Here is an 18,160-nt window from a genome sequence, read left to right on the forward strand (position 1 = left end):
ATGTAAAACAGTTTTCAGTGCCTCTTGGGGCTCTTCATCGTATGCACCGCGATTCCTCGCCGTTTAGCGGTACACCATGAATAAAGGTCAAGACAGGTCGAATGTTTAATGGTGTGGCTACTTGTCTGTGAAACCTGCTGTGGAAAGCTAGGAAAACAGCAAAATGTCTTTTTGAAATAAATCAAAATATATCATTGTGAAAATATCTTATGCACCGCGACTGGTGTCACTTCCAAGATGCAAGAGCTTTCTGAAGCCCCTGCTGTAACTCGGATTTACCAGCAAGCTCCTGCCGTAACTCGGAGTTATCAACAATGGAAACGCCACTCTCAACAGGATGGGGAAATCCAGCTCAAATCTACTGATGCCATGCCCCGTCTGTTTACGTCGGTTTTCGGCGATGACGTTCTGCGAGATGATGAGGACGTTCCAGAATGTTTTCCTAAATTGGTAGCAAACCAACCGCAACACAACCGCGCCGGGTGCCAGTCCCAGAGCATGCGCTTTGTTTGGCCCGATTTGCATGGGAGGAGGAGGAGGAGGCGGCGAGTTGTAGCGAAACGGTGATGACAGAAGGTTTTAATGCATTTCTGCCTGGTGAAATAGACCGGTCACAAAATTATCTAATAACCCGGGACAGCAAAACCCGGTTCAAGCACCCGTCATTACGCAAAATTTTCTAGCTTAGAGGGCGCTTATGTTTGAGGCACTTGAGAAGAGTGCCCTGTCCTCAATACCACCTAAACAAAAGGCTCCAAACACAATCTATAACAGAGCACCTATCACGTTGTTACTAAAACGGTCAGTTGCGTATTTCGAGCAAACAAGGCCATCATGGACAGCATTTTGTTTACTTCACCAGCACATCGTCCAGATCTGTCTGGGGCAGGCCCCACCGCTGCCCATGCTCAGCTGATTCTACTCACACTTGGCTTGGTGCAGGTTATCTACCCACCCATCTACTGGTTTTTGAAGGTTTTAGTCGGCTCATACCTTGAAACTGCCGCACATCAAGATTGTAAGTGTCTTGGAAGTTGAAGGTCATACCACGAGCTTCCTCTCAGGGTCAGGGCATGCCACGAAACCCTCTCCCAAGGTCAGGTCATGCCACGAAACTTTCTCCCAGGGTCGTGACGGGCGACGTCATCTACTCAAATGCCTCTTATTACCTCTTAGGAATAAACTGTATTGATGTTTTGACTTAAGGGGGCCTGGTTGGATCTCTTGCCTTGCTGGGCCCGATTTTGCTTTTCAACCGTAACATTAGAATGCATTTTAGAGCGTGATGTAACGTCATGTCCTATACGGCTCCATCCATGGCGCATCAGTGGAAGAGTCAGCTGGGGATCTCGCCATCATGGGCGTCCGTGCGACATGACTGCGTGGTCACTGGGACTTCACGCGCGCACGACGGCTACTGAGGCTATACAGCGACGCTTGCTTCTCACCCTGACATGAAGGGCGGGCACCGCGGGGAATCAAACTCCGCGCATTTGGTTTCTCAGATCCGCGGCTTAACCACTACACTACCGGTAATACGCGGATTGATTACGAAGATGAGTTCAGTAAAATAACTGAAATTGTCGGGTGTTGTGAAATCTTGGTCCCAGGACTGACTGGATTGCTTACCTGATCTAAAACATCTTGCATTTTGCTATACATATAGACAAAATCTGGACGAGCGGTGATGCTTGCGGAGTATCTGGAAAATCATGTTTAAACCGAAATATGTGATGCGTGCCAGTCCCTTACAAATGTCCTGTTTTCTATTACATAAGCTGCACATGGTGATAAATGGCGAGCAACGTCGGATTGCAGTTCTGAAATGAGGGTTCATAAATTCAGACTGTCCTGCACCATGGCCCTGTAAACGTTGCTGTAATCCGGGATGGGAACCATGAATGAAAACATAGTCCAATACTGCAAACTAAACGTGCCGGTTTGTAAACGAAGCGTGCATTCGTAAATGCATGAAAACTAAACCGCTGGTGGATAACAGACAACCCATCTTGCAGTCAGCGGACTGTACATTGCACTGCTAGCAGTTGTAGCTGGAAGCGTTGCATGGATTTACGTCATCTGCCGAGCGCCTTAAGACCAGCTTAGGCAACTGCGCGAAGCATTTTGACGTCACCTCCACATGTGTCCTAGAGAGAACAACAAACACCACGTGACCTGGACAGCTCGCGCTTCTCGTCACCCGCTGTGTTGGCTGTCGGCTTATCGGCGCTTCAGGAATAGATTTCAACACCGCGCGTCGGTTTTGCAACCGGCTCTAAATCACGCCCGATGTGCCGCACATCGCGGCGCAACTATCCGCGTGGCACCTCGCACAATCGGAGCGACGGAATTCCCCTTGCTTCGCCCCCCCCCCCCCTCCCTTACGGCGTTTAAAACGCGGAAACCCGCCCGTCACGCCAGCGTCGGCTTCTAAGAATCCTCGGTCCGAGTATCTTCCAGCACCGAGGCGGCGCTCGCCAAACCGCCCCTCCGTCCGCCGCCGAGAAACCAGCCGGCGCTCTCGGGATGGAAATCCCCCAGCGGCCAGCGGAAAATCCAGACGGTACAACCGGGACGGCGGCGGCGGGCTGAGCTGCGGCCGCTCATAAGCCAGCAGGCGCGCGCGGCAGCAGGAGCGACCGGGTGAGTAGCGCGTGCCGGCGGCGGTGGCGCGGGCAGGGGCGCGGCGAACGGTGGACGGCGGCTGGAGGTGCGGAAGAAGGCGATGGTCGAAACTAGGGCAGAGCTGTCCACGAAGATGTGTTTGCACCGTTGGGAAACAGACCTGTTTTGACCTTGTCGACAGATGCCGAGGACTGAGCGTTCGCTCCCTCCAGTGCCCCTTTCCTTCGTACAGTGTTATGGTGAACAGGTGAAATTTATAGCTGCCTGGAAGCCATGAGAAGTGGGTTGGGTCACAGCAAATGTTTAGTGACAAATGAAACCACCGTGAGGTCATTTGGACAAATTCTGCAGACCCTAATCACCGACGACGAAGGTGGTTCTCGATATTCTCGTTTTTGCGGTCTCTTCAGACATGCTGACTGGGGGATGGTTCCCACGTCGCCTGACCTGGCGGTTGGACTGATGGGCGCCTCTCTTGTTTCAGTGAGGAGTGGAGCCCTGACGTAGCCTCTCGTACGTGCCCGCCAGGCCATCATCATGAAGACCGGTGTCGCACTGATCTTCCTGGCCGCTCTGATGGCCGTGCGTGCCGACGGACCTGAGGTAAACCGTCCTGCCCCTTGCACGTCACGTGATCCACAGCTCGGTCACGTCAGGTCATGCTGAGCAGCGATCAAACCCAGGACAGCTCGACAGACGTGCTTCCAGTTTGAGTATTCAACATTGAGTACTTCCAATAGCTTGATACGATGCTGTTGGTATAAAAAAACTATACCGAACAGTGTACTGATCGGTTTTCGTCATCGTGCCTTATTTCCGATGTAACGAAGGAGCACATGACCCAAGAGTGGGTCTGTTCGGTCATTTTGACCCCCTTGCTTTGTCCAATCCTCGAGATTCCTCCATAATGACCAGTCATTTCCCCTAGCGACAATTGTTAACATTATCGGACAGGCTTGCGGTAAGCAGCCAGTGGGGGGGGGGGGGGGAGGGAGTCGCGCACACGGGACTCGGCCCGCTTCCTTAGATTCACATATTTCTTAGATATATGGATATATTTTTAGATATTGTATATTTATTTGTTTTTTTAGATATTAGATATTTCTTTATTTTTTATATATTTGATATTTACTTATTTTTAGATATTAGATATATTTCTCAGATATATAATATCACCATAGATGGCTCCCGGCAGAAACCTGAAAGTCGCCGTGATGCGTCATCACAGTGTTCCCCACCCCTTGTGGAAAATGTTTGCTGCACGCTAGGCTAGTCTGCGACTGCGAAGTTGCCGATGGCTTTGTTCGGTTGGTCACATTTACGGGCCAGTGTATTTTCACATGAGGTCTGATTGGGCTTTAGGCATCGGCCGTGGTTCGGACAATAAGGCGTAAAACAGCTTGCAAGACCCGAACCCCTAGGATCTCAATCACGGTCTATGCGCGAACTTGCATTGCACGTTGAATTCCTCCGACATTATTTGGCAAAATGCCAAACCTAAACGGCTTCCCTTTGAATGGAAATTGCCGGGGTGGGGACGCGCAGCCACTGGATGTGCAGCCACGGGACGTGCAGCCACTGGACGTGCAGCCACGGGACGTGCAGCCACACGTGTTCCTTTTGGGTACCTGTTCCTCGTTTTACTAAATGAGCTTGTGTTACCTCAGTACTGTTTTACAATGCACGTCTTCTATATTCTTCATTGGAAGTACAAACACAGGTCAGATTGTTGCGACCAATGACTCTGATCCCGTGTTATCCTCTCAAAACAGTCAGTCAGATCTTGAATAATCATTGGCTGACAAGAGCGCTGCTCATGGCTTGGACAATCCAGTGCAAACGGCATTGACATGAGGTAGTCCGTTTGCAAGAAACGCTGAAACAAAGATGAGAAAAACTAAGAAACGCACGCCCTTTCAGATCGGAGGAACTGCTGGCGGAACTGTCGATCTTTTCCAAAACCCTTTTACGAACATTTTGAACCTGAATGCCAATGCTGTAACCTTCCACAAGCCGCGACCTGGTTTCGTGACAAGCGGAACTGCAATCGGCTTCTCCTCGGGCTTGGTGGTAAGCACATTGCCGACGGCTTCAATTGCACTGCGGTTTATCAGGGGGTGAGGGACCGGGAGACAGAGCGAGAGAGAGAGAGAGAGAGAGGGAGGGAGAGAGAGAGAGAGAGAGAGAGAGAGAGAGAGAGAGAGAGAGAGATAGAGATAGAGAGAGAGAGAGAGAGATCGCGCTCTCTCTCTGACAGCGAGATGCGAGTCGTGCGCTGATAACTGATAGTGGGACAGGGAAAGACGTGAGCGAGGATGGGGAATATAGAGCGGATGAGCGCAAGGTCCGTGGTGATGATTAAGCCTGAAAACGGTGTTGCAAAGAAATCGATAATATTGGGTTACTGTCTTTGCAGCATAGGAGCTTATAGACAGGCATTGCTCACCGCCCGGTTGCCTCTTGTCTTGTACCATGCTATAGCACATTGTGCCATAGGAACATCTATACAGCTCAAAAGTGCCAGTGAATCAGCTTACCCTATGCTAAACGAATGCAAGCGCAATAATGGGTGTTAGTGCTGCTCTGCATCGTCCTTCTCGAATCCTATGATAAAACTCACGCTGCTGTACTTTTACAGGTCGAAGGGGAAGGTGTCAGCACAAGCGATCTGAACACCTTCGGACACACAGACTTCAACTCGCGCCCATTGCGGTAGAGACACGATACCCTGTATGCTGCGATGAAGACATTGCCTTGGTTTACAACCTTGAGGTTTTCGGGAATGTATCTTGCGTCCACAGACGTGGGTGAAACCTCTGAGTAATTCACCAATAAAATGATTTAAATGGACCATGCTGTGCTGTCTTGTAAACGAACGAATACAGACTATAGTGTATGCTATTTTTCAGTGTAGTTCTGAGCTGGAACTTACATTTTGTCTGCTTCTGCTTGTTTATGTATTTTTTCGTTAGTATCGTTCCGATTGCCCTTACAAATATTCCCCCCTTGCAAATCCCACTCTGCATGGTGACTGAGATGCGATATGCAAGGTGGACCGTCAGCGATGGGGCAGCAGGTCGCGTGCGTGCGTGCAGTTGGCGCTGGAAGAGCAGCTTAGGGGCCGGTTGACGAGGTTATTAAAGGGCGAGACGTTTGGGCGGGATCGCAGCAGGTGGCGCGGCGAGACTTCAGCTCACGCTAAAGTGGCATCCATCACTCTTATCCTCTATCTCGCCTCATCCTGCATCCTCGCGACACCCCGCTTGTCCGGGGCGGGCTGCATGCGTCAGCCACGAGTGGGCCGAGAGCCCCGTGGGAACGGGGGCCCCGGCCGGGTACCCGCGCATGCGCGGGTTAAAGCTCGGCGGTTGGCTCCCCGAGGTTCATGCACATCCGTCCCATCGCTAGCCATTTTCCTTCATCCCATAGCCCTGAAATGACCATGTCTGGTCGAAAGGGCGCTAATCCAAAAACCAATCACGCTAAGTGCTAAAAGCATATCCGGGGCAGGGAGAAAGCCTAGTGGAAAGTCCGGCGGGGCGGCGTCTCCCACTGCTCGTGTTCGCGCCACGCCGGGGCCAAAGGGCCGCCAGAGGACGACCAAGAGCTGCCCACGCAGAGCAGAGCGGCAGAGCAGAGCGAAGCAAGCTAACACGCCGTCAGCCCCGCGGGCAGGTTCGAAGTTGAAACCCTAGCCCGCACCCGAGCCGTAGCTAACCAGTGCGGTGCTAACCGCCGTGCGAATCCAATGTCAGGCATCTTCCCGGGGCATGCTAACGCTCGTCATCCGGGACACAGGGCCCCGGATGGCGAGCATTGAAATGCGCGTGCAATTGCGTCAAGAAATAGCGCGTGCACAACCGGACCTGACGACAGCCACCAATGACAACGAGCAAAGCTCATGGCCGGAGCTTGCGAGGAAGGGCTTGTGCAACACAACCTGTGGGGCGTCGCGTTCGGGGGGCAAGCACTCACTCCACGGGCGCGGCATACGCACTCGAATAGCAGAGGCACTGCAGTCTGCTCTCTGTTTCTATCGCTCTCTTCGCCTCTCCACCCTCCCTGCATGCCCCTCTTGTCCTTCTCTGCTTCATTGGTCATGACGCGAATTTGGTGCGAACACGCTACGGTGTTATTGCCAGTTTCAAGAGGACTTACTAGATAGGATGGGATTGCCACGGCCTGGATGGGGATGAGCCCGCGTGCCAAGGTCACCGTTCGGGTCACGCATCGTGATCCTCTGAAGGTCACAGAGGGGAACTAAGGCCATTAGGACGATTGCGCAGGGAAGTTGTATTGGGTGCATGTCAACTGCTGTTGTGTGCATAGGTGAGTAAACGTGGAGTTGATTTTAACACGTTAGGCGCTTGAGCAAGTCGGGACACAGATCAGTTACTTTTATAACCTGCGCTAGTCTTCGTGCGATATCATCATCGCAAAGACGAATCCTGCAAGTTGGAAACGTAGCAGCTTTTTTGCGATGGACGCAGATCGTGATGTAAATCTGCTACAAGGACGCACATTGCGAACTTATCTAAGCGTGTACTTCTGCTAAGTTATTGTACCACTGGTACTAGTCTTTACAAAAAACTGTGCTCAGGAATGGCGTACTTTTTTATTTGATATGTCGCTGCGTTTTTCAGTGTCAGAGAGTCCCAACCACCGCAAGAGGTCTCTGTTATCCGGGGTCTCGTCCGTGTCCCTGTTGAGCACATCTTTCTCTGACCGACTCGGGCCCCCTGTTGACACAGAATACCTTGTTCGGCGCTGTGGACCCCTGAACGATACAGGGGCCCAGCATTGTTGCAGGTCCCCCGAACAATGCAAACAGCGGGCCCAGCCGTGTTCTTGCTTGTGCAATGGGCCTCAGAGCTCAGACGGCCGCGGAGCCAGCTGTTCGGTGTGGATGGTCTCTGGCCGAAACAGAGGAATGTTCTCTCTCATGGGTCCCTAATCGGTGCAGAAGACTCTTTAACTGACATTCAGAATCACGGCTCCGCGGGCGGGGTCCTGAATGTGACATACAAAATAGACGCGCCCGGTATGTTCAGTTTGGGCCACGGTGGAACCTGGCGATGGCGCGCACCACGCTCCCCGAGCCGGTGAAGCCGACGCGCTGCGCGCCCATTCCGATGGCATACGTGACGCGGCTCGAGTCGTCGCAGGATAGTCATAGTCTGGAGTCATCGTAGGCATCTCGAGCTCGTCGTGTTCCGGCTTCAGCTGCTTCACGATCCGCCAGTAGGACGTGGGCTTCGAGGCGGCTGCGCGCTTATTTACCGCGGAGGGTTGACGCCCCTTTGGGCCGTTTACCCTCCCAATCGGGCCCTTGATTTTTGGTCTCAAAAGCCCTTCGGCCTCTATTTGGGGCCCCTCAAACACCGCTCCTGGCTGACTCGGGTCACTTACCGCCACGCAGCCCCTGTTAGGCACTGTAGCTCCCGACCGACACAGGGCGCTTCATTATGTCAGGGATCCCGAACTTTACAAATCGCGGGCCCGGACTCGTTCCTTCTTGAGAAATGGGTCTCAATAGCTTAGGCGTACGGATAGAGAACTCCAATAAGAGGGAGACAAAAGAAATTCTCCGACTGACATTTAAGGTCATGGCGCTACGGTTGGGGGCGGGGAGGGGGCAGGGTCCGAGTACAATTGGCTCTTGATCTTTGGTCCCGTGTAGCCCTCGGCCCCTCCTAGCCTTCTCAAAAAAGTTCGTGGCCGACTAGCGGCCACCAGCCGAGATATGAACCCTGTTATGCATTGTGAAGACCGACAACGTGGCCGCAAACATGTTTCAGGGACCCATACCAATGCAAATCGTGGCCCGGGTCTTGCTCCTGCTTGGGAAATGGGCCCCCAGAGTTCGGACTGACAGGGAGCCAACTGTTCAGTGTTAGTGGTCCCTGGCCGAGCTAGACACCCGTATTGTCTCAGGGGTCCTCAAACGGTACAAGAGAACCTGGAACTGATATTTCAAGTCACAACCCTACGGGGCACCATTCTCTATGTGACCTACAACCAATTCTTCGGGCCATTTTACTCTCTAACCGGGCCTTTAATAGTCGGTTCCGGTGGGCCGCCCGGGCTCCTCTTCGGGCCTCATCGAACACTGCCCTTGGTCGCCTCGGGGTCACTTGCCAGCACAATACCCTAGGTTAGGTGATGTGAGCCCATGGCAGATATATCGTCGCTGGCACGAACCCGACTGTTCGGCGTTGGTGTTCCATGACCGAAAAAGAGACCCGCATTGTCCCACGGTGTTCCCAACCGGCGCAAGAGGCCCTCTGACTGACGCTTGATGGCCCGGCCCTGACTTCGTGCCCTCCAATCAGGCACTGGATCATCAGTCCCGAGGGACTCTTCGGCTGCTCTGCGGACCCCTCGAACACTGCCCCAGGCCGACGCTGAGCTCCTTGTCGATAGCGGACACCTGTTAGGCACTGTGGTCCCCTGGCTGACACAGGAGCCACTCATTGACTTACGGTTCCAACCAATGTAAATCGCGGATCCCTCCCTGTCGTTGCTTGGGAATTGGGCCCTGAGTCCCGGACCAGACCCTGGAGTATAATCTGGTGACGAGTCTTTCGCGTGTTAGTCATAAGGGCTCTACCATAGTAGGGAGTTCCGCGAAGTAGGCTTGATGAGGATGAGCGGGAAAGAAACTAGCGCCAAATACACTAAAAAGCATGATAATTCCCGGCTTTGACCCAATCTGCAATCAGTGACGTTATGGAATTGGATGCCCCCAAAACAGAAAGAAGAGAAAAATGCAGACCTGGTCTAAAACGTTCGCTTGCTCTGCCTCAGCAAAAGATATTGTCGTTAGACACCATTATGATTTTGTTTAGCGTGGATCGTCCAACCCAGGTTTTGACAATCGACGAAGAGCCGATGCTATGTGGCTTCAGACGTTGTTTGACTACACGGCTTCGGGAGCAAAGAGTATAACTGAGTTGATTTGCGCTTTTAATAATGTCTGCCATGAAAGTCCCCGCTGATTGCCACAAGGCGGGGTGCAGGCGCATCACTCCCACTAGGCACGCTCGACACGGCTTGCGCTGATGGTCATGGTCGAATGATTACCGCTATCGGTTTGGTCGGCTGGTATCGATCGTCGGGTCTTTGTAACTCTTTCATCGAATATTCTGAAGACACAAGGTCTTGTGAAGCTGAAGTGAAGGTCGACACATTTCAGGGGTTCCTCCGAATGTAGACGGCTAGGAGCTTTTTTCCCTCCATCAGACGTCGTAGCAACACAACACAACTTGCTGACGTCTGTATAACTTAAACATCGCTGAATAGAGCCGAAAACCTCCAAAACGCTCCAACAATATTATAACCCTAGACTACAGTCGACTATAGACATAAATCGTGTAGTTAAAAACATGCAGCATACAGAAAAAAGAAAAACTGAAGTAAACACAGAACGACCGCGGAGCTTTAGAAGTGTGACTGACTCAGTCAGGCGAACTTAACTGAGCATGATATCGCAATCTTTATTTTATTTGGTTCTTTTACATGTGAAACAATTAGTAAGAGCGTTCCTTGAATATTGCATAATTTTGAGCTTCTCTGTGAAATGTCCTACATGAACTTGGGCTCTAGAAGGTGGGGGGGGGGGGGGGCAACCTCGCAGTTAGGGGGGGGGGGGCGGATTTAGGATGCGGAAGGCAATAGCCCACCCAAAAGAATACAAATCGACACCTGTGGTTATGCAAGTGAGTGTGCCAACATGGGTCATTTCCCGATTAGTGATAGCTCATTCTGAGCCTAAAATCGGGCTCATCCCCATCCCCATGCTGGGCCTAGGATCGGATCATCCCCTCCCAGATCTTTGCAGGCCTGGGGGGGATGATCTTGAGAAGTGTTCTCAAGTCTAAGAGCAAAAACTGATCCCTTGCAGAACTGACCTGTGCAAATCTGGGCCTTAAAACATGACGCTTACCAGACCTGACGTGGGCCATTTCTGAGCATAACCGGACGTAGGTCAATTCCGGGCCTTGACACGCGCTCAGGTGGGGGTCAAATTGGCCCCCCGAAGGTTTTTCCAGAATGTTTTCCGAACGACACGGCGTAGCCGCGCCAAATTTTGCATAGCTGTAAATAATGGAATAGCGAATCGCTTGGCATAAAAAATTTAGATGTACTGTGTAAGGTCGCTGACTTATGGCAGGTCAAATTCAGGCTATGGTTTCAGCAAGGTCAATTTCTGGAGAATTGTTCAATCTGATGCAACAACGGAGTGCTAGACGAAGCCATATATCTCTGAGATGCTTTCCTAGCCAACACAAAAGTTGAATGAACAAATTACATTGACCTAAGGTCAAGTATGAAGGTCAGACCGACCAGGGTCGGAAAAACCCTGTTTTATTACTATAGGGCTTGCTGCATGGGATAGTTTCTGGTGCTCATTTCGAATCTGTTGACAGCAGGAGCCGCATTATACATCTTCCATGGACTTCTCAGAGGACAGAATAGGCCATTGACATAAAATGACTCAGGTCAACATTTTGTCTCTTTTTATTAACATACCGCCTAACATTATCTTTTTCGCTTATTCAAATGCAAAACTCATGGCAATCTTGTTTGATTTTAGTCACCATGGCCTTAAAGACGTCAAGCAAGGTCACTGACCTTAAATGAGCATATCACCTTTTGCTTAGAAACGGTTATCTAGGCTCTGGGGGCACTTTGGAGACCAACCTGGAATTTGACCTTGTTTGACCTTATTTGACCCGAAAGTCATGACCTAGGGGCTTGAAACTGTGACCTAAGTGAGATCGCGCACAGATCAATACACCCTGTAAATTTGATAATTCTAGCTTTCTTACTTCTAGATATCTCAGCGGGGTCAAATTGACCGCCACCCGAGCGAAAGGTGTCCAGCCGGCCACCTGGGCGCGTGTCAAAGGTGAGAGGTGCCTTTTCGGCGAGTGAGCTGCTTGCTTTGTCAGCCTAAAATGAATGGTCCTCTGAATAAGAGTGGCTCTTTCGAGTTTACTACGACCCGTCCCAGACCCGAGAGGGCCCTTTCTGAACCTACCATGTGCCCCTTCCTGACCGAAAACGGGCGCTTTCTGAGTTTACAATGAACCTTTCCTGATCGGAGATGTGTCATCTCCAGGACTTAACTTACATGGGCGTTGCTTATCTGGAAATGGGCTCTCCTCAGGCCTGAGAAGGGCCCGTCGTAAGCTGAAGACGGGGCGCACGCCAGAAGGAAGGGGGGAGGGGGCACCGATGCACACGTGTCCCCTTTGGTCCAGACGGGGCCCGAGGGCTCCTCAGGACCGACGATCAGGGGCCCGACTAGGGGGCCCGAGGAGTTGGCCAGAGGCCGCATCAAGGGATCCCGACCTGCAAATGTACGTCAGAGGGTCTACTGCGCCGATTTGGAGCCCCTGGGGACAATGAGGGCCCGCCAGTCACCCGCGACCACGAATTTTTAGCAGCCTGCCCCGCTGCGGCCCAGGGCCGCTTTCTAAATCCGGGACCATCCTGGGCCCCGCGATAGTCAGTCAGAGGACCCTTTGCATTGGTCGGGGTCCCTGAGGCAATGAGGGACCGCTGTATTGGTCAAGGGGGCCACAGTGCGCCTGACGAGGTACGCTATGTCGGCAGGGTCCCCGAGTCGGCCATGGTTCCGCTTTCTGAATAGGAACAGGAACGTGACCCCGAATATCAGGGAGCCTCCTAAGTTGACCGAACCAGCTGATAATGAAAGGAGATAGGATAGATGACAGGGAAGAGTTTAGGAGGACCTTATTTCAGTTCAGTTCTGACACAGGGTCCTTTCATCTGACAGTGAAAGGACCCTGTGTCAGATGCGGGCCCAAGAACGAACGTGGCCCCGGACCTCCATCCCATTTCGGTCAGCGGTGCGATAAACCGAATTGGAGTCGTCTGTCAATTTTTGGACCCCCGTACCAGTAAGCGATCCTTCGGTGTCAATGAGGCCTCTGCGTCGACCCGGTATCAACTGTCCGGTCTAAGGGCCTTCTCCATCAGGAAGAGGACCGATGCATGATGCACAGTTCTGCGGCCTTTCTGATCGACCAAGGAGCCCCGGCCACCCTGTCTCCGAAATAATAGCCTGCAAGTGCCCTGGGTGGTGGGCTAGAACGGAGATTCCCTTCAACCTTTGACCGGGAAAGACAATGGGGCCCCTGGTGTTATGCTTGCAGGGCTCCCTGTCCGCGAAAGTGAATGGGTCTCCGTAGTGTTTAATCCACTGAGCCCCTCAACGAACTCATTCATCGGCAGGATGATACGTGATGAAAGCCATCAAAATGAACCCTCGACCCCCCCCCCGAATAAAATGGGTCAAATTTTGTGATTTTTTGGAGCGTCCTTTCACCGGGAGCCCTCTACCAAGCTGTGTGTCGCTCCCCCCCCTTCTTGCAAAAAACTTTGACCGCTCCCTTGATACACGATGGAGCTTGTATGATCTGAGATAGGCTCTTTTTGGGCTGAAGTGCTCAGATGGCCCCTTTTCAGACCAGATGTGTCCTCTTTCTTAGTCTAAAACGCGTCATTTCACGACCTCAAAAGGGCCCTTCTTGAGTCTACGATGAGCCTTTCCAGACCTGAAAGGACAATGGGTCCACTTTGGTCACTTCACTGGTGAATTATCAGGCGTTTAACACGCTCCCGGGTGGCCGGTTGGATATCCTTCCCTCGGGTGGGGTCAATTTGACCCACCTGAGATCTCAGGACATAAGAAAGCTATAGACATCAAGTTCACAGGGTGTATTTACTTATACGTGAACTCACTTAGGTCAAAGTTTGAGTTTTCTAGGTCATGACCTTTAGGTCAAATAAGGTCAAAAAGGTAAATTTCCAGGTTCGTCTCCAAAGGGCCCCTGGAACCTAGATAACTGCTCTAAGCAGGTCACAAACTCATTTAAGGCCAGTGATATTGCTTTGACTTTTTTAAGGTTATGGTGACTAAAATCATGCATAATTGGTTGAGATTTGCATCTGAACATGCTATGAAGATTACGCTAGGCAGTATGTTTCTAAGAACATAACGTTGACGTGGGTCATTTTTGGTCAGTGACCTATTCCGACATTTAAGAAGCCCGTGGAAGGTGCTTAATGCAGTTCCTGTTTTCAATAAAGTTGACATGAGCGTTAGACACTACCCCATACAGCAAGCCATTAGGACAATAAAAAACGTTGGTTTTGACCTTTGTCCAACCTTCATACCTGACGCTAGGTCAATGCAATCCGTTAATTCAATTTTTATGTTGCCTAACAAAGTGTCTCAAAGATGTATGGCTTCGCCCACTCCGTTGTTGAATCAGACTGGACGATTCACTAGAGATTGCTTTCGCTGAAACCATGGCCTCATTTTAACCTGTCATAGGTTAGCTACCTTACAAGATGCATCTAATTTTTTGATGTCAGACAATCCGATATTCAATTTTTAACAGCTATGCAAAATTTGGTGCGGTTGCGCCGCGCCGCTTAAAAACCATTCTGGAAAACCTTCGGAGCGAGTCAGCTTGATCCCCACTCGGGCGCGACGCACATATAGACGTAAGATGCATTCCGGAGAATCTCAAGGTAATAAGACAAGGCAACGTGTATTTGGATTATTTTAGCAAAATGAGGGTGAGTTGATTCACTGGCAATTTTTCAATGCAATGATGTTTATAAAGCGCAATGTGCTACAGAATGGCGCAAAGAACAGGCAAAATGGCGGTGGTCAATGCTGGTTCGTAGCTTGCCATGCTGCAAGGGCACTGACCCAATTTTACTAATTTCTTTGTGTAATACTGCATACAACCAAGGATGGCAACGTTATTTTTCCACGAATATTTGTGCGAACATATCATTAATATTCAGCAATGTCACAAGAATATAAGATATTGTTATCGAGAGTGTCCCACATTTGAAGCTTAGCTCAGAGACATGCCCATGTGCACCCTCAGAACCTACCATGTACGTTAACAGCACATGGTGCAAATCTTTCACTAAGAGGATATTGTACGCATGTTTAGCCTAAATTCTTTGCTCCAAATTGTGTAGTGAATATTTTAAAAGACCACTACTCTTCTTTTGGGTGATATTGACGTTTGTCAGACAACGTCCGCCAATATCAATTGCAACGGAAGGGTGCATAGGTGGGTGGATGAATATTTTTTTCGGGTTGTTCTCAACGGCATGCAATGGCTAGATTTCAAGGTATTGCATGATAAGCGTAGAAAATCATTTGCTTCACGCCGCAGCATCTGACCAAAGACAGCAATCAAAGGCTGTAAATTAGCGTCAAAATGAACAAATGAGGGAATAGAAACGCGAAGAACGAAATCTTTTTGTTTTGCATGTGTTATGTTTTATTGGTACCAGTATTGGTACCAGCGTTCAGTACGTATTTGTATCTAGTTTATTTTAAACTCTGCAAGCGAGAAACTGGATAGGGTCAGCTATAACAGGAAGAAACAGGAAGCACTGTATTAAGCATGTGCAGAAATTAAAAGCATCATGATGTGCTGTTGACATGATGGGCGTAAATGTGGTTTACTGAGTTTAGTAAATTTGCTTGCATTGCTATTTTATTCATTTCGTTTTGCTGATGCAGTACATCAGCGTGTATGGTTCACTAGGCCACAAAGCACGCTGGATGGTTATCAATCTGCTTGAGCCAGCGGCGCACATCCGAAAAGTGTGAAAAATGCTACCGAGATGTTAACATTTTCTTGCATAACATGCCAGGACTCAACTACAACCAAGATTAGGTGCTTCAGCTTTTAAAGTAAATAAAGTTAGCATTGGTGTTCGTTCAAACGAGGAAGCCAGCTTTCAGTTTATATTGCATACTTATCAGTAGCCGCGCAACGGGGGGGGGGGGGGGGGGGGAGGGACGGGGAGACAGCGTGGGAAAACTGCACCCAATCTTCTGAGATGAGGGCGAAGCTATCTTTTTGCCCCTTTTCATAATTTCAGGTGGCCCGGGGGGGGGGGGGCTCTCGGGCACGTGACATTATTTGCATATTGTGCTACGAAAGCAAGCGTAGAGGTTCCATGTCTGGTCTGTAAAAAAAACACTAAAAAAAAACACAATTTCTCTACTCAGTGAATATGCTCCTAACTACTTCATTGTTTGAATATGCCATCGTACCGTGCACAATATTGACTGATAGCCAATTGACGGCCGTTGTGCCTGGAAATATGCTCACGAACGCCAGATATGAAAGACTAAGCCGTTGTGTTTTTTTCGGCCTCGATTGCCGCATGGCTTATGGAGTGGCAGGATTTGGATCACATTATTGTGACGTCATGAATGCCAGGGTGGCATTGAAATACTCTCCTCGAAACACTCTCCCCATTTTTGCGGACGTGTAGCCCAGAATCCACAGAGGCTTAGGTCTTAAGAAGGGCAGGTTTGTGAACTGCACCAAAAGTTTGCTAGGATGGCTATTCCAGCTCAAAACCGCATACGAGTGTGGAGGCCCCCTTTACGAGGCTCCCTGTCATTTGGGATCGTGCTCCTGTCCTCTGCGCAGAAAACGGAAACCTGGCCGACTCGAAGCCCTTGCCGACATGGGGTCTCCGGTCAGGCGTATCGCGGCTCCCTGATCAACACAGCGGCCCCCCCCCCCCCCCATTGTCTCAGGGATTCCGACTTCTGCACAGAGTCCTCTGACTGACAGTCGCGGGCCCCAGCATGGTCGCGGGTTTGGGAATGAGCCCTAGGCTGACACGAGGCCCACTGTTCGACATTGGTGGTCGCGGATCGACTGATCGGCCCTCATTGACCCCAGGTGACCCAGATCACAGCGAGAGGCCCTCTGATGGCCATTTGTGGGCAGGGTTCCCTGAATAAAGCCTGGTCTATCCTTTTCACCCCCTAGTCGTGCCCCTGATCGTAGGTCTCAATGAGCCCTAAGGGCCCGTCTGCCATAAATGGGAAACATATGTGCCCCCGGTGCTCCCTGCTGCCCGCAGCACGCTTGAAATTGGACTGACACCGTCTCAGATCTGAAGGGAGCCCATTTCGAGAAAAGCAGCGCCCGTGTAAGTTTAGGCCTGGCAAAACCCATCTCCGATCAGGAATGGCTCGTCGTAGGCCCAATAAGTGCCCGCTTTCGGTTAGAAAGGGGCCCATCGTAGGCTCACCAAGAGCCTTCTCAGGTCTGGAGAGTTATACGGTAGACTCAAGAGAGCTCTTGTTAATCAGGAGACTACCCATTTTTGTCCGATAAAGCAAGTATCTCATATGGCGAAAAGGCACCCATCATGTATCACCTATCATATCACCTATCATTTAGGCCGAGGATGGCCAACGTCTGGTAAGCCCAGAAATGGCCTTTGTTAGGTCTGGAAAGTGTCATTTATTTTATGTCCAAAAAAGGGACGGGTCAAGAGGGGCGCAAAAACTATGCTCAAATTGGGGGGGGGGGGGGGCTCTAAAATGGCAAAACGGGCCCTCTAAATTCGGTAGTGAGCCCCCTACAAGTCCGAATGGGCCGTTTACAGATATGTTGGGTGCAGAATTTGAACGGACCCGTGGCAAAATTCAGAGTGTAACCTGCCACTGGCGTAGCCAATCACGAGATGCCCATCCTCACCCAAGCGTTATTCTCGCTTGATAAGGCAGGAACCATTCCTACTTGACCACGGCTTAAGACCTTCTTCTGTATCACACCCGCAGCCCCCCCCCCCCCCCAGAGAGGCGGCGGTTGCGACCTTATTAAGATATCCTGGTTGTGCCCCTTGTCACAAAATACCACGGAACGCTCTTTAACTTCACAGTTACCGTTCAGTTGACCCACTGATCAGAGTTTCAAAGGTGATATTTTACTTACTGCACACTGTGCAAAATTCATACTCACGGCACATGCTTATGGAAAAGCTGGGAAGGTTGTTCGGGAGAACAGCTTAAACTAATATTACAGCACAATGGCGAGATGAAGATACGAAATTCGGAGTCCAGTCTCATCAACATCACATCAATGCACCCTAAAACAGAGTACATCCAATCAAGTGGTTGAGCTACGACAATACTGTACCTGGCAAACCGCTCGAGAATACATTATTCACCGATAACGTTCAAACCCGCCACCTGACAGGAAGCAATTTTGCAGAAGATGATTCAGAGCCCAGCGGAACTTTTATTCCTAACTTTCACTTGCATTCAAAGAAATTCCAGGGCACTTTCCACTCACGAGCGATGTTAAGAAACACGTATGAAGATTCACCTGTTATCACCTGTTATAACCTGTTATCACCCGAGGTCATCGTGATGGGGCGGGGTATTGCTCTGATGAAACGCTAGCAAGCGTTAACCATACGCCATGTACAGTGTACTGAACACGATGTCGAGTGGCGTCTTGTCTGTTTTCTTTCCGACCCTTATGAGGTGTTTTGAGAGAATGGCGTCATGAACGCAGCAGTGGGACGTTAGACATAGACGCATGCAAGCTCTCAAATAATTAGCTCGAAGCACCAATAGCAAATGCTTTGCCTACATGTCGCAACGGCCGACTATGCGTGCCCTAAACGAGAGATGGCTGCTTCGGTTCCCGTG

The 18,160-nt window shown here is 50.5% G+C and overlaps 1 long non-coding RNA gene across 2 annotated transcripts; it reads left to right on the plus strand.

Moving 5' to 3' along the window:
- The first annotated feature begins 2,602 nt into the window (after positions 1-2,602).
- On the plus strand, positions 2,603-5,521 carry LOC119096052 (uncharacterized). Of its 2 annotated transcripts, none has more exons than XR_005093986.1 (4): positions 2,603-2,643; positions 3,110-3,228; positions 4,546-4,695; positions 5,264-5,521. It is a non-coding gene; the product is annotated as an uncharacterized LOC119096052 (long non-coding RNA). The 2 variants fall into 2 exon arrangements; XR_005093987.1 differs by lacking the exon at positions 2,603-2,643 and adding an exon at positions 2,852-2,872.
- The last annotated feature ends 12,639 nt before the right edge of the window (positions 5,522-18,160 follow it).

This window comes from Pollicipes pollicipes, unplaced genomic scaffold (assembly GCF_011947565.3).
Source record: "Pollicipes pollicipes isolate AB1234 unplaced genomic scaffold, Ppol_2.1 Scaffold_4219;HRSCAF=4965_pilon_pilon_pilon, whole genome shotgun sequence".
In the NCBI taxonomy this organism is placed as follows: domain Eukaryota; kingdom Metazoa; phylum Arthropoda; class Thecostraca; order Pollicipedomorpha; family Pollicipedidae; genus Pollicipes; species Pollicipes pollicipes.